Source organism: Pelodiscus sinensis, chromosome 2 (genome assembly GCF_049634645.1).
Source record: "Pelodiscus sinensis isolate JC-2024 chromosome 2, ASM4963464v1, whole genome shotgun sequence".
Taxonomy (NCBI): Eukaryota; Metazoa; Chordata; order Testudines; family Trionychidae; genus Pelodiscus; species Pelodiscus sinensis.
The window spans coordinates 97522697-97536102 of record NC_134712.1 but is presented as its reverse complement, the minus strand read 5'-3'; the positions used below and the strand labels follow the sequence as shown (position 1 = coordinate 97536102).

The 13406-nt window shown below is 41.3% G+C and overlaps 1 protein-coding gene across 8 annotated transcripts in view; it reads left to right on the top strand.

Moving 5' to 3' along the window:
• The window catches only part of ZNF516 (zinc finger protein 516), a 151795-nt gene that overhangs the window by 41154 nt on the left and 97235 nt on the right, over window positions 1-13406 (top strand). For 2 of the 8 annotated variants that reach the window (XM_075921075.1, XM_075921074.1), the window contains exon 3: window positions 10341-10446. The exons of the other annotated variants lie outside the window; for them this stretch is intronic. The gene's annotated coding sequence lies outside the window, so the exon portion shown is untranslated. The remainder of the gene's footprint in view (window positions 1-10340; window positions 10447-13406) is intronic. 8 annotated transcript variants of the gene reach the window in all.

Below are 13406 nucleotides of genomic sequence, written 5' to 3'. Positions count from 1 at the left end.
ATTTGTGTGTTAGGAATAGAATCATAAAACATCCCATAATGAATCAGTCATGCAGTAATCCATGCTTATTTGTTGTGTAACAGGTTTTAAGGATTTAGTAGTATGGTTCAAATTGTACTCTGAGAATTAGAGTCACTGTTAGATTGTACCTCCCTACTGGCAAATCTACCAGTTTAAACATCAGCCTAAAAAGCACAGGAGTATTTGTATTTATAGAACAGTAATGTGTGTGATATATGTGGCTGTGGCTTTATTTGTGTTAAGTTTTTGATGGAGTTTTAAATCAAAGTTGTAATTCTATGAGCTAGAACTAGGTAGACTAGATGGTGGGCTAATCCCTTTTAAAAGAATATATCAGCTCTCTGATTTGCCACTAGAAATCCTATACTGTAATTTAATGTTCTGAGTGGCCAACTGTTTCTCAGTTATTTATGTATTAAAAAGATGTAGAGAAATGTTTTGCTAGAATATAGTTGTGCTTGACTTCAGATTTCCTGTTACTTTTCTTGTTTAACGCTCTTAATCAGTATCCCAGATTCTACAGTACAAAAACATAGCTAAGTAAGAGCTACCCTGCAACCCTAGCATTAGAAAGGCAGTGAAAAGTTCTGCTTGAGCTGCTTAAGCTTCCCAAGAAATCTGGTTAGTTAGTATGGTTTAAAGTAAGCATACTTTGTGTCGTTTTAGCCAAGGTTTGTCAGAGGAGCCAGAGAGTAGCAAAGCTGTCTTTATCTGAAGTGACAACGCTTAGTCTTCAAGGAAACTGAATTTAATGACATTTTATTACTGCTTTTCCTATGTCATGGCTACCTGTTTCTTTGTGGGTGGGTGTGAATAACAAATTAATTCTGAGTAGGCATTAGTTTTACCACCAGGGGCTGGTTGAGACACATGGCTGTTTTCCATCAGTTGGCAGTACCCAGTGATGAACGGAGAAACTGCAACTATTTGAAATGATGAACCTCGAGTCCATAACTCTAATTTGTCCTTAAATATTATTGGAAGCCAGCACATCTGGCACTGTATAAAACAATTCAGAGTCCCTGCTCTGAAGAATTTACACCCTACCTTGTAGCAATATAGATGGAAGAAGTACCAGAGCTGATGTGATGGATTTTGTTTGGAGGATCATTGTTTAAAGACTTCATGGAAGAAATGAATTTAAGGAAGTATTAGAATGATGGAAATGAGGTTATTGGGTGCCAGAGGGCAAAGGTCGTTGTAAATGTAGTGTGAAAAGATGTGAGGTTGTGAATGGGAGAACTGTACAAAAGATGCATTAGGGAGGGGAACTGGAGTGGACCATAAGCAGCACAAAAGGAGAGAGACAAAATGAGAACAAAGATTTAGGTAGGATGGGAGTTGTGCAGGAGAATAAAGGAAGCTTGAATTTGATATGCAAGACATTTGAATGGGGCAGTGACATGATCAGATTGATATGAGAGTATAATGATTTTAGCAAGAGCATTTTGAATAGACCTGGGGGGGAAGAAGATGAGAATAGCGAGGTCAGAGAGGCAGCTGCAGCAGCTGAAGAGAGACATTTCCAATGTGTAAACTAGTATTTTAGGAACCAGGAAGGAGAACGGTTGGATTTTTAGAGAAATTGAGGAAGAAGAGGAAGGAAAGCCGTCAAATTTGGACAAGAGGTTGTGTGCCTTGGGGACATTGATTTCATCAGTGATGAAGGAGGAAGGAAATTGAGAAGCTTAGTCTAAGGATATGTCTACACTGCCACCCTTGTTTGAACTAGGGTGGCTAATGTAGTCATTCGAACTTGCAAATGAAGCCCGGGATTAAAATAACCTACATGCGGCACGGACTAGGTACAGTAAAACTCCATTAGTCCGGCATCCAATGCTCCGGGACTCCTGATGGTCCGGCACCATCAGGAACCCGGAAGTGCTGGGGCAGCCGGACAGGCTTCCCCCATTCAGCTGTTGCTGAAACTGACCAGCAGCTGAATCGGGGAAGCCGGGAGCAGAGCAGCTGGGGTGCTGCCGGGTTGGTCTCCTAGCACTGCCCCTCGGGGCTGCGGGACCAACCCGGCAGCACCCCAGCTGCTCTTGGGGACGCCTGGGGCAGAGCAGCTGGAGTGCTGCCGGGTTGGTCCCGCAGCCCCGAGGGGCAGCGCTACGGGACCAACTGGGCAGTACCCCAGCTGCTCTGTCCCAGGCGTCCCCAAGAGCAGTTGGAGTGCTGCTGGGTTGGTGCCGTAGCGCCGCCCCTCGGCGCTGCGGGACCAACCCAGCAGCACCCCAGCTGCTCTATTGCAGGCATCCCCGATTCAGCTGCTGCTGAAACTCACCAGCAGCAGCTGAATCAGGGACGCCTGGGGCAGAGCCGGACTATCGTAAGGGGGGGCTATGAGAGGTCTGGGGTGGCATCCCCTCCCACCCCACTCCAGACCCCTCGTAGCCCCCCCTTCTGATAGTCCAGCATATCTGATAATCCGGCACCCCCTGGGTCCTAAAGGTGCCGGATTATCGGAAGTTTACTGTAGTTTGAATTAAAGCTCCTAATTCGAACTACCATTACTCCTCATTGAAGGTAGTTCGAACTAGGGTGGCAGTGTAGACATACCATAAGGGTATGTCTACACTACCCCCCTAGTTCGAATTAGGGGGGGTAATGTAGTCATAAGGAGTTGCAAATGAAGCCCGGGATTTGAATTTCCCGGGCTTCATTTGCATGAAGCCGGCTGGCGCCATTTTTAAATGCCGGCTAGTTCGGATGTTCCACGAGGCGTACAGCTAGTTCGGATAGGAAGCCTAATCCGAACTAGCTAGTTCGTGCCGCGTGTAGCCGCGCGGCACGCAGTCCAAACTAGCCGGCATTTAAAAATGGCGTCGGCCGGCTTCATGCAAATGAAGCCCGGGAAATTCAAATCCCGGGCTTCATTTGCAACTCCGTATGACTACATTACCCCCCCTAGTTCGAACTAGGGGGGTAGTGTAGACATACCCTAAGATACTAAGTCTGAGATGAGCAGTAGGACACACAGGTGCTGACTGGGGCAGGAGAACCTAGAGAAAATAGTAAGAGGTGCTCAGTACCCACCAGTCACAGCTGTTTGATAGCACCATTTATCAGATACCACCCATCAGATACTCGGCAGCTACAGAAATGTTCTGGGGGAAGGCAGACTGGTGAGTGTTGGGCGGCAGCCTTGAGGAGGAAGCATAGAGGGAAGAAATAATAGGGAGGGGGAAAGAGCAGGGAGCGAGGGCAGCACTTTGGGTGGCAGTGCAGAGGTGGAGCACCCTAAGGAAAAGTGAAAGTCAATGCCTGTAGTTGGTCATCTAGATGGGGTTGACAGAGAGGTATATGAACATGCTGAGTTGGCAGAAAGGAGGAATTTGTTGCAGGGGAAGAGAGATTTAAAAGGAAGATGCATCGGGGTCCAGATTCAGGAATACATTTAAGCATGTATTTTAAGTGTTTACTGATTAGAGAATGCTTTTCTCTATTGGGACCAGGAGGTAGTAGTTTAAATGGTATAAGTGGCTAGATTCCTTCACGAGTGTGTAAAGAAGAGTAGGAGGGAGCTTATCCTGAGGATCTGAACAGACTATGGGAGAGGCTAGAGGAGAAGCTTCCTAATGAGGCACTCAAGAGAGTTGGGAGAACTGAGAAAGCAGAATCACAAAAATAAGGAAAAGCGATAATCAAAGGAATAAATCTAGTGAAGGGACCCTTACACGAGGATGAGTTACAGTTTCAGATGGGTAGAGAAAGTGGATGCTAAATACAGACCATCCAAGAGAGGGAATTCAGTGGACAGAAAGATGAAGCAGTGAGTACATAATGCACAGTCAGTAAGCTTGTAGGGAGGGCAAAGGATACAGGATGGTAGCTTGATAGGATTGTGGGTCACAGAACTGCTTCTTAGGGTCAGGGCTATAGGAACCTGATTTGAAAATTGAGGGAAATGAGCTAAGATTACTGTTTTGCATGCATGAGACAGAGGAGGATACAGTACATACTAAAATGGAAGGTTCACCTACATCAAAGCTTCTATAAGAAAAACACTTTCTACTGATGAAGAACAGTAGTGCTTAGTCATTCTGTTAAATTCTCAATTCTGGTGGTAAGAGCATTTCAGAAACTTTGTATGTCGTGTGGTCTCATTTCTATAAGTGGATAGTTACAAATCTAACTACAGTATTACTGTAACATTTCATGGTGCTTGCACTTTTTACTCATTTATATTTAGTGTCTTAGTATGTATGTGATACCTATTCATTGCTCAGGAAAACAATCCAAGCAAGTGTGGTTTTACTTTGCATATGGACCTAGACAGTGGACTTTTTTTTTAAGGCTCATTTGCTTTCTTCTGTGAGTGGCAATATCAGATACGCTGAAAATCAGATACTCTGGAAGAGTCAGAATGCACAAGGCACAGGTCAAGGAGCGGTAAGCAGAGGTGGTTTAAAAATCTCCTTTTCCTGCCCCTGATCCTGGTGCTTGCTGTTCATTGTACAGCTCTTTTTACTGCCCCCAACTTATTGCAGCCATTAACAGTGACAGGAGGCAAAAAATGCAGCCCGAGATTAGCCTAGCGTATGGCTGTCTTACCCTAACAGCAGGGAGGGAGCATGATGTAAGAGCTCTTGACTATTCCAGGATCATTCCTGCATTTTGGTGTTCGTCCCTGGCCAAGTTTTGGCAGTTCAGAGCAAAGCCACTGCATTGCATATAAGTACTGGTCCACAGACTTCATGGTCTTTGAATAAACAAACTTCTGCTGCACCAACTGTGCTGTGTACAGTCTTTCAGAATCTTCCATCTGTATCCTAGCAATATATTGCACATCTGTTCACTTTCATGATATTTGGACTTGGCAAATGAGAGAGACCAAGACTGCATGTGAATGTATGTGTGTTGGAGGTGGTATAGGAAATAACATATTTATAAGCCACCGATAGGATTCTTGTTCGTCTCATTTCTTGAAACTTAGTGATGTTCTGCATTCATGGTTTAGCATTTTATACCAAAATAAGCCAGACTAGACTGGCAGCTACAAAGTTTGATTCCAGGTTCAGTTTCTCCTCTCCAAGGATTAGTATGTGGCTGGGAGCTGTGAAAAATTGTCATTTTGTGTTTCATAGTATACAGGGTTATTTAGTATACAGGTCTTTCACTTCATACATTTTTTCCCCTTTATGATAATAAATAAATAATGCCTGTGTTGTACAAGCAGCTCATACAATGCTGTAACTTGTTTTGGTTACACAAGCTAGAGATGAAATGTTTGCTTTTCTGGACTAACGATGATAGAACAGTTCAAGGTTCAGTATATTTCATAATTAGATTTTAAACATGCATTATGTTGAAAGCACTCAAATGCTCTTGATGATGGGTGCTATAGATAACCCTATAATAGATTGATTAGATAATAAAACAATAGGTGATCCTTGTGTCTTGAAAACTGCCGTTAAACCCAATGACTCATTAAATCACTAGCAATCACAGATATCTCACCAGCAAATGCTCATAAAATAATTATACTGTACTTGTCAGGTATTGCTCTTTGTAAACATACACTGATAGAGCACTCATTTTAGCTGCCTATACAAGCGATTGTCAGTGGTACTATATACCTTTAGTGATAACTGGGTCAAGTGCAGTCTTTTGAAAGTGATGGATGTCTCCCAAATTCACACGCTCAGGGCCTGATTTATCGTTGTGACTCTACTTACACGTCAGTGTGATTCAGTTAAAACTGAAAATGGTATGAAATGAAAAGAATGCAGTGGAGCATCCTGTACATAGAGGCTCATATTCTCTGCTTGTGCAAATTTGTGGAACTTGGTTTTCTTGGAGCAACACTGATTTACAGTTGCTGGGGATCTTGGTTCATAGAATATATAAGAAATGCTTGTGTTTGGAAGGGGGACATACATTGACATTTGGTATTCATAATATGTTGATTGATGTCCTTCTAATGATAATCAAAACCTCAACTGTAAGATCAGATTAATAAATCTCAGAAAAATGGACCAATTTTGTACTTGAAAAGCTTATTGTAAAACACTGTTAAGAAAACTGATGTGTTTTTAGTGCTGTATTTTCTGAGATTAGATTTTTATGTTGACTTTCTGTGCTAAATAGTGCTACCTCAGAAGGTAATGTTTAACAGAATGTTTTTATGGTTTACTGCACATAATTCTCTCTTTATATTCTGGGCCACAGGTTTTTTTTTTTTTTTTTGATGATGGATTTTTTTTTTAAAAAAAGGTCTTTCACAAAATGGAACTCTGAAAAGAGATAATAATGGCAGTCCAGGAATTGTTTGTCTTTTGCAGTTTCTATTCTAATACTGGGTGGAAAAAGTAAGCTAACAGCTAGCCACTGATGCTTTGTGACTTCAAAAATCTTTTACTTTTTATTAAACCCTAGGCTTAATAGGTAGTCACACAACAATGTTGTAATCTTAAATCTGTTAACAATTTACTGGCTGGCAACAACTTGATATGGTAAAATAATTATTTTGTGTTTTTTTGAGCCAATAGGACATATTAGGTGTGAAGGTTACCACTTACACAGAATTTCTTAATTCTCTCTGCTTAGCTTATCTCATGGTAACTTATCTTAGAAATGACCCTATCACTTCTGTTAACTGACTATAAACATAATTGCCGTTATTATTATTAAATTTGCAGTGTGTGGTAATATGTGTTTCTTCACATTCAGGAATGCAACATGTTTTATTAAGTAAGTCATTACTGTTAGGTATGTATATAGAACTTAAGTAAATTGTTAGATCCAAATCCCCATTGGTGTAGCTGCTAGTTGTATCAGGGAGGGATTTTGTGCACTATGTGACTTGCTGTTTCATTTTAGTGTGTGCTAAGTTAGGGAAATAAAGAACCTAAAATGTTTGTTTTAAATCGGTACACACATTTCTCTGCCAAAGAAATCTTAATTCTTGCTGGCACAGTGTTTTTCTGTTTTCATTCAGAGGTCCAGATTCTCAGTTGATGCATATCTGTGTGACTCCACTGATCCCAGTGAAGCTATGCTGCTATATACCAACTGATGATCTGGCCCTTAATGGGGACATGTGTTCACAACATTTATATTGAACAAATCTGAGAAGAAATAGTAAGAAACTGTGTGTCTGTGAACATTGGATATCAATGGAGCTACAACAATTCATACTAGCTGAAGATCTGCTTCCTGTTTCTCTATAGTAAGTGCAAAAATAATTAAATATTTTATTTTCAACCATGATTCTGCAAATATCAGTCCTCTTTATAGTATTTTTATGCACTTAAAAAAATCTGAAGTAAAAAAAGAAAATATTTCTTCTCCTTGCACCAGCATCCAGGTTGACAAATTTTGGACCTATGCTATTTGAAATGGCCAAGTAAACTTTGTAAATGGGTTGATAATGGAAGTCCTGACAATATGACGTTAACTATAAAGCAGTATTGCTAAAATTCTGTGTATGTATTATTCACACATGTATGAATGGACAGCATTGGTGCCATTGATTAGAATAAGAAAGTACTGTACTGTGCAGTATTTTGGTGGATTTTTTCCTATTTGGGAATCAGTTTGTTCATTTTTGCTTTGATATCTGATGTGAGGAGTCTTTTTCTCCCCCTTTTTTAGTGTCAATACATAACATAATAAAGTGGCTTCCTTTGGTGGTGTTTAGCAAAATGGGTACATTAATGTCCAAAAGTGAAGTAAAATGGACTCCTTTCAAAGGCATTTTAAAAAATATAAAATATTTATATTCAAAGTTAGCAATGATTTTTATAACACACCAAAATATCTGCTTTTGACTTCCTAATATAGATCATTAATGACCTAGGAAAAAACCCACATCTGCACTGGTTCAGTTCTTGGCCTTTTTAGGTCTAATCAATAATCACATTGTGTATTCAGCTGTGTCTTTTTCACCCCCTCCCCCTCTGCTGTGAGGTCAAACTTAACTATTGGTCTTTATATTTCAAAAGAAGGACATAGACTGCCTTATGCATTAATAATATTGGTCTCAATGCTTCCTTCTTGGTCTAAATTAGTAACTGTTAAAAAGTGTATTTCTATGTAAATATTTTATCTGAAATTTAAGATAACTTTTTTCAGTCTCCTTGCTGTGTTCTAAATCTTTGGAAATTTCTAAGAAAGTATGTTGCTTATGAATGGGAAAAGTTTGTTCTAGTTTTAATGTACGCAAGGAGGTGTAAACTGATTGGCACTGTCATCACATAGTACACAACGAAGTGGCAACAAGAGCAAACCGTTGCAGTGGTTCTTGCTGAATGCGAACACAACTGCTACAGTAAAGCCACGCTATAGTCTATTAGTCCCATCTGATCAGCCACTTCTAATTTCAAACTTATTTATTTTGGATTAGAAAATAAATTAGAAGAAGCCATTAGATTAATATATGAAGTTTCTTTTCTTCTCCTTGAAGATTGATGGCTTTTTTATTTTGTCCTATAGCAAGAGCAAATACTCTTGAAAGAGGCTTGCCTTAATTTTTTTTTAAATTGTAGATTGCAATAAAATGGTCTTTAGTAACTGTCTTAAAATAAGGGGTTATTGTAGTAGGCAATTCTGTCAATATTACGTATCACCCCTAATTTTAAGTCTTGTGACGGTGACATTTTGTGAGTGTGTGTGTTGTTTTTTCCATGGAATAATTACTGATCCTAGTTCCCTTTTATTCTTCATATTAGAGTGGAAATGTAGTTTGTTCATAATGGATTATTGATTGGTCTGAGAACAGCAGAAGCCCCAAGGCCTTGTCATCAATGGTACTCACTTTCCCAGTAGTGAATGCACCACTTCATACAGCTATTTGGGACCCGTGTCTGTGGAATATAAGCCTGTAATTGTTAATCTCATTCAGAACAGTTTTTAGGGAGAGGAACTCTTCATTGTTGTTGTGGGATTCTCCCCCCCCCCATTTGTTCAAAGAATAGTCCCTTTGTTTTGGTAGTAAAATAAGCTTGTCCAGGATGTTAATGATGTATTTTAATTCATTACTTATAATACTACAGTGTAACTAATAAAGAACATTTCTTTGTCTCTAAGAGGACAAACATGCACAGTACATTGAAACATAAAATATGTACTGAGTGGGTGACAGCCCTGTTTCTCAACATACCCTGTAGCAGTGCACAAGAATAATCTTTTCATAGAACTGCTTCTTTAGAAAGCACTAAAAACTGCGTTATGGACTTTTTATTATTCTGCTGTCTTTTGGTTTGAAACTCATCACCTCTTTGAAGATACCTAAGCCTTTTCAGCATTAGGTGTCTTTATTATCTTTTTGTATAGATACAGTGCACTCCATTTATAAGAATCACTGATATGAAAATAGCTACGCACAGTGATCAGAACCCCTGGGACAAAATCATTCATGTACTATTTTCCACTTAGAATAATCTGTTAATTCGGGATGGATGGGATTCATATAAACCAGAATTCTCTCTCTCTCTCTCTCTCTCTCTCTCTTTCTGTGTGTGTGTGTGAGTGAGTGAGTGAGTGAGGAAAAAAAAAAAAAAAAAAGAAATACACACTTTCTTCTGAGAATGGTGTGCTGATTCAATGGCCTGATTCTTTTTCTGAGGCCTGCTGTAGAATGTCATTAGATCAGAGTAGGAGAGAAACAAGAAAATTTATGATGTAGTCGAAGAAGCTCATATTAGAACTGCAAATTTTTCAACATAAAAGGAATAGACTCTTCAGCTTCAAGGGAAGAAAAGAACAGCACTATTAACAAATACAGTAAAATGCTACTTTAGGATAAAATACAAGCATATAAGTTAATTGAAGTAAACTCAGAGTAATAGAAATGCATGGTTTATTTTTCTAGCTCCCTTTATAACCCTTTCATTCCCAGTCCTCTGTAGCAATTTTGGAAGGGTTAAAAAATCTCAAAAAATGAGGCATTAGGATTGCTGCTTTAAATAATGAAATGCTTTCAAAAAGTGGAACGTCTTTTATAACTGCTTCAGTTTTTTTTGATAGCTTTTTAGCAGAATTAAATTCAGTGTCTCTCAAAAATCAATGCAAAGTCATGCTGCCTTTACCAAATGCTAGTTTATTTTGTAGCTGACAGAATGCCAGAATTTCCTGTGAATTTAAGGGCAGGTTTACTATTTAAACATACACACTTTCTTCCACTCTGTGTCCTGGTCAAAAGAATGTTATCTGTTGTGCCACTGAAGACCAAGTAAAAGGGATGTAGACAAATGAAGCTGTCCATAAAAAGACTAAGAAAGTCATTTACAGTAGGACTTTTGCCCAACTGAGAACAGCAGGATCATATCTTTGATCAAAACAGTATAAAACTAACCATTGTAATTTTCTTGCAGAAGACTATAAATACTACATGAATTGGAGTGCACAGGTGTGAGATCCATAATGCGGGAGTGTTTCAATGGTATAGAATCACTGAGGCTGCAATGCTGCAAAATGGTGGTAATTTCTCTATCTCTTATTTCATGCTTTTAGGTACTTTAGTTCTCTCTGTTCCTTATAGTCAGTGCCCCTGAACAGAAAAGTCTTTCAGCTGTCTAACTTGAGCTTTCTGAAAACGGTGAAGGTCTGATTGCTGAGTTAATCACTTTTTTGATATGTACTACTGCTTCACCTGAACATATTTATATTTGCTTCTCCATGAGGAGGATCCCATCTTCACACAATCATGTGCTGGCACTTTGGTTGTTCTTGAAGTGTGATGACACTGCATTACATCCAGAATCCTCGGAGACAGGATAAGCAACATTTCTACAATGGATTCTGTACTCCTTTCATTCAGGGCTTGGCATTCACATATCTTACTTGAAAATGTTTTATTTTTAAAGTTGTTTTGTTTGGAGAAATCCGCTGTAACTTCCCATATCTTGATTCTTTCCTGAAATTTTTCTTGCCAGTGGCGGCCTCTCCTTTCAAGTAGTATGTGGTCACTACAATCCACATAAATAAACTTTAACTTTAAACTGTATTAATAGACTTGGTTTACAGTTTCAGTATGGTATAAAAGTAGTAAATAACCTATCCATTGAAGCTATGTGAAGCATTTGTGTATTTTATTTTATAGCTATCTGCCATGAATTTGGGGTTAGATTTCATACAGATAGATATATATTAGTATTGTTCCTAGTCTGTGTTAATTTCCCCCCAACGTCATCAGTTTCTAAATTTGTCAGAAAAATTTTATTTTTCATTAATTCTTTCTTGGGTGACACAAAAAGGCTTGTAACGATCGTCTAAATAGCCAGTGGAGACATTTCCTAGCATGTAGCCACATACCTTCATCCGCAGCTCTCAGCCTGAATAGGTAGCACAATGAGCAGAAGTGTGTGTCTGGAGGATTGCTGTTGGCATACTGATGCCCTGATCCTGCATATATTTATCCAGATACTAACTTTAAACATGTTACATAAGGCAGTGGCACAACTCTGCTACTTTAAGCCCATGCATATGTATTGATACAGTTGGGCCCCTAAAGTAACTCTGGAGCAAGCTGTAAGTAGCATTGGAGAGAGTGGGGCAGCTCTGTGGTGGTATAATGTCAGCCTTACCCTAGATTCCATACCAAACACACCTCAGCTGGACCCAAAGATTGGAGCCTAAAACGCATTTTTAACAGTACAGGCAGTCCCCGGGTTACGTACAAGATAGGGACTGTAGGTTTGTTCTTAAGTTGAATCTGTATGTAAGTCGGAACTGGCGTCCAGATTCAGCCGCTGCTGAAACTGATCAGTTTCAACAGCGGCTGAATCTGGACGCCAGTTCTGACTTACATACAGATTCAACTTAAGAACCCCAGGCATCCCCAAGTCAGCTGCTGCTGAAACTGATCAGCGGCTGATTCCAGAAAGCCCGGGGCAGGGGCTTCCTGTAGTCAGCCACTGGTCAGTTTCAGCAGCGGCTGACTTGGGGATGCCTGGGGCAGAGCAGCTGGGGTGCTGCTGGGTTGGTCCAGTAGCGCCGCCGCTCCTCGGCGCTACTGGACCAACCCAGCAGCACCCAAGCTGCTCTGCCCCAGGCGTCCTGATTCAGCCGCTGCTGAATCTGACCAGCAGTGGCTGAATCAGGAGCCTGGGGCAGAACAGCTGGGGTGCTGCCCGGTTGGTCCAGTAGCGCCCAGAGCGGTGCTACGGGACCAACTGGCAGTGCCCCAGCTGCTGTACCACAGGTGTCTGGAGCAAAGCCACGGAGCACGGGGGCAGCGGGACAGCCCAGACGCGCCGTGGCTGTCTGCTGCCCGCGTGCTCCGCGGCTTTGCTCTGCTTTGTTCCCCCCCCCTCCTCCTGGTCTGCAGACCAGGGGGACGGGAGGGACGGGGGCAAAGCAGAGCCAAGCCCCAGAGCGCCCGGCTAGCTGACAGCCCAGATGCGTCTGGGCTGTCAGCTGATCGCGCGCTCCGCGGCTTGGCTCTGCTTGGCTCTGCTTTGCCCCCGTCCCCCTGGTCTGCAGACCAGGGGGACGGGGGGGGGGGGGGGGGCAAAGCAGAGCCAAGCCGCGGAGCGCGCGATCAGCTGACAGCCCAGACGCGTCTGGGCTGTCAGCTAGCCGGGCGCTCCGGGGCTTGGCTCTGCTTTGCCCCCCCCCCCCCCCGATCTGCAGACCGGGGGGGGGAGGGCAAAGCAGAGCCAAGCCTCGGAGCGCGTGGGCAGCGGACAGCCTTGTCCGCTGCCCACGTGTTCCGCCGCTTTGCTTCCTCTCCCTGGTCTGCTGGAGACCAGGGAGAGGAACCCCGTTCATAACTGCTGATCCGACATAAGTCGGATCGCGTAACTCGGGGACTGCCTGTATTCAACTGTACTGAATTAACATCTGGCAGCTTCCAAGCAATTGCACCAGGCTTTGTTGAAAGAAAGAGTTACCCGATAATCTGAATGTTAAGTGAAGCATCTAAGTGAGGTTTTTTCTTTTTTTGATTCAGTCTTGAGGAACTGAAGCATTCTTTTCAAAGTTGATATTTTCATTTTGAACTCACCGTTTCCTCCCTTCCTGGTGAAGAACAAACATGGTTGTTCTACAAAGAATCCTTCTAACAATAGCACTCCTGTAGTTAGATGAGAGATTCTGAGATTGTTCCACTACCATATGAGTGGGCATTGATCACTCAATGTTCCAAAGCCTACATGTGATGCAATGAGCCAGCCAGCCTCTATATAACACAGGAGGAAGAATGAAATTAGAACTGCCTGAAAAAACAGTTTCCACCTTGCAGGAGATACTGAGATTTTGCTTCATCCTAAATTGGGACAGTAAATTAAAATCACAATTTTTTTGTGCAATATTTTGAAATGTTTCTGGGTAGGGAAGAAATATTTTTGTTTCAACTTACATTGTATTACAAATTATAAGGTCATGATAAGGTAGATATGAAACTTTGATGATTTCCTATCACTGATGAAATTGATGTA